This window comes from Salmo trutta, chromosome 12, assembly GCF_901001165.1.
Source record: "Salmo trutta chromosome 12, fSalTru1.1, whole genome shotgun sequence".
Taxonomy (NCBI): Eukaryota; Metazoa; Chordata; class Actinopteri; order Salmoniformes; family Salmonidae; genus Salmo; species Salmo trutta.
Window position 1 is genome coordinate 27,464,239 of NC_042968.1, and position 3,537 is coordinate 27,467,775.

Here is a 3,537-nt window from a genome sequence, read left to right on the forward strand (position 1 = left end):
AGGCGTTCTAAACAACACAACACATGCAGGCTACCTACAAACAACAGCTACAGCTCTACAGCCTCTTCCTGTTCTGGTGCTGGCGAGGGAACAACAAAATTACAGCAGTAACTATAAGGAGCAGTTTGGAAACTGCGGGATGTTTTTTTGGTTTTCAAACAATGTGCTTTTTATTGCAGGGATTTTTAAACCTATCCTCACCACTGAAATGACTGTCACACTTCTCCATGGAAGATAAGCGAGGAGAAAAACACAACACAAAAAATAACAGTTATTACCACTATCATCCACAAACAACTATAATCTTACCCTATGCCATCGCCCATAGCCCAAAAACCTATTTCCATTTATCTTTGGTTGCTAGTTTTCCTATACAAGAACAATGTCACTACTCTTCTGATCATTAAAGTGAACTCATACATCACATCAGTGAGTTCTCCGCTTTCCACAGGCAGCGCGGTCAACTACATCTGCACATCCTGTCCCTCTGTACATGGTGAGCCACGGTGGGCTCAGCCAGGTGACCTCATCCCCACCACCAGCACCGGCAGCGGCAGGAACCCAGCAGGAATGGCAGCTGTTCAGGCTGCCCTGCTTTGATGGCACCCAGCCTCTTATTTACCGCGCTGGGACCATGCATCATTTGCTCTGAATCGACCAGGCTTTGTCCACCTGTTACCTGACCCCTTCCGCCACTGTGGAGGAAGCACCCCCAATAGGCTGCTTCACAGCTTGGTCTCACGGTGGTGGATTGGACAAGAACACCTAGAGTAAAGGTAATGAAGGAGTGAGTGAGGAGGAGAGACAGAGAGAAAGAGAGATAGAGAGAAGAGGGGCAATAAAGAGAGAGAAAGAGGGGAGAGACAGAGAGAGAGAGGCGGAAGGAAAAGGAGAGCGAGAGAGAGAGAGCGGAGCGGAGGGATAAAGAGTCCTGAGGGGTGTGCTGTGCTGTGGGTGTTTAATATATAGAGGACATGGGAAAACATCAGTGGGGTGATGACCTTGCCTCTCACAGGCTTGGTGGGAGTTCTGGACGAGTCAAGACAAGTTCCTAAAATATGGTTTACACGAGGCAGACATACAGCTATCTTCCCTATTGGATGTTTACTGTCAATTTAGGAACTATGGTACACTTCCTTCATCATAAAAGGTAAATATACAGGAACTGCACAGAGGCAAAAAAAACAAGATTCTCATTCTAAAGCTATAGTGAAAATATATACACTATCGTTCAGAAGTTTGGTGTCACTTAGAAATGTCCTTGTTTTTTAAAGAAAATCACATTTTTTGTCCATTAAAATAACATCAAATTGATCAGAAATAAGGTGTTAATGTTGTGCATGACTATTGTAGCTGGAAACGGCAGATTGTTTATGGAATATCTGTAACGCCCTGGCCATAGAGAGGGGTTTTTGTTCTTTGTTTTGGTTAGGCCAGGGTGTTACATTGGGTGGGCGTTCTATGTTCCTTTTTCTATGTTTTTGTATTTCTTTGTTTTGGGCCGTGTGTGGCTCCCAATCAGGCACAGCTGAAGTTCGTTGTTGCTGATTGGGAGTCACACATAAGTAGCATGTTTTTCCTTTGGGTTTTGTGGGTATTGTTTCTGTTCAGTGTGTTTCCTGACAGGACTGTTTCTGGTTGTTTTTGTTTCATTTTTGTAAAGTGTTCTCTTTTTGGATTAAAATTCTAATGATGGACACATCCTCTGCTGAGCCTTGGTCTACTCTCTCTCCCGACAGCCATTACAATATCTACATAGGTGTACAGAGGTCTGTTATCAGTAACCATCACTCCTGTGTTCTAATGGCACGTTGTGTTAGCTAATCCAAGTTTATCATTTTAAAAGGCTAATTGATCATTAGAAAACCCTTTTGCAATTATGTTAGCACAGCTAAAAAACTGTTGTGCTGATGTACTTGTCCTCTTGCTCAGTTGTGCACCGGGGCCTCCCACTCCTCTTTCTATTCTGGTTTGTGCCAGTTTGCGCTGTTCTGTGAAGGGAGTAGTATACAGCGTTGTATGAGATCTTCAGTTTCTTGGCAATTTCTCGCATGGAACAGCCTTCATTTCTCAGAACAAGAATAGACTGACGAGTTTCAGAAGAAAGTTATTTGTTTCTGGCCATTTTGAGCCTGTAATCGGACTCATAAATGCTGATGCTCCAGATACTCAACAAGTCTAAAGAATCACAGTTTTATTGCTTCTTTAACGAGGACAACAGTTTTCAACTGTGCTAACATAATTGCAAAAGAGTTTTCTAATGATCAAATTTGGATTAGCTAACAGGCAGGATATAACCCCACGCACTTTGCCAAAGCACAGCCCCTCCGCCACTAGAGGGATATCTTCAAACATCAACTTACTATCCTGAGACATAGCCCACAAAGATCTCCCCCATGGCACAAACCCAATCTGAATCTATCAGTACATGATAGACCTTCTGTAGAGACTGGACCCTCTGTCAGTCTACTCCATCCAACTGTGAACACTCCATTGGTTCTTGTGTGGACCCTCTCTCTTTATGCACTGAGTCCTTGCCTGCTCACTTTCTGAACAGGGGAGGGGAGGGTTAAGGGGCGGCCTGTGGAGGGGACTGAAGAATTTTACTAGGATGTAATCCCGTCCAAGTGCCTCTGGCTCTTTCTTCTCTCTTGTTAGTAGCTCCCTTTGTGAGGAGGTGTTGGCTGGAAGGGAGTGGATGTGTAGTGTGCAGAGGCTGGCTCGCTAGCTGTTGCAGTGGGGCCTGGGGGTGCAGAGAGGGGTCCAGGCCTGTGCATTAGCTGGCTGTGACAGTAGGGCCTGGGGGTGCAGTCCGGGATATAGGCAGGGGTGGAGGGCCTGAAGGACTTGGGGGTGCATGCAGGTGTGTAGCAGAGGTACAGAAGGGGGTGCAAGCAGGGGTACAGGCAGGGGCACAGGCATTGGTAGACTTGCAGTGTCAGTAGGGCCTGGGGGTGCAGGCAGGGGTGCAGGACCTGGGACCGCCTGGCTGACCGGAGGGTAAACGTAACCACCACGCCCCTCCATTCAATATCAGTGACATTAACTAACACAACGCTGCTGTGCCGTCATCTGGATCTCATCTGGAACCCCGATGATCTATGACAAATGGTTATGTATCCTGTTCAAATAAACACACTGAATCCACTTTTTTACCCAGCACATCTGTTGAGTTCTCACATGAAACACTGTGTGTTATGTGTGTATCTGTCTATGAATATCTATGTCTATGTTATTTATCCATACCTGTACAGGAACAAATCGCTTTTATTGTACCTTGTTGGCAGGAGACTAGTGTCACTGTGCCTACTGTGCACCCCTCTACCCCCACCCTTCCATCTCTCCTTCTCCAAAGTGAGCCTTGCTAGTTAGGCAGGCAGGGGAGGGAAGGTGGGGGGCACACTGCAGGAATGCGGGCCTGTGTATTGTTTGTAAAAATAAACCATCAGGACAAAGATATTCACAGAATTTATATTAAACAGCTGCGAAAGCAAGCTTCTGAATGTGAACGGGGTGACTGGTGATGCAACGGGACCA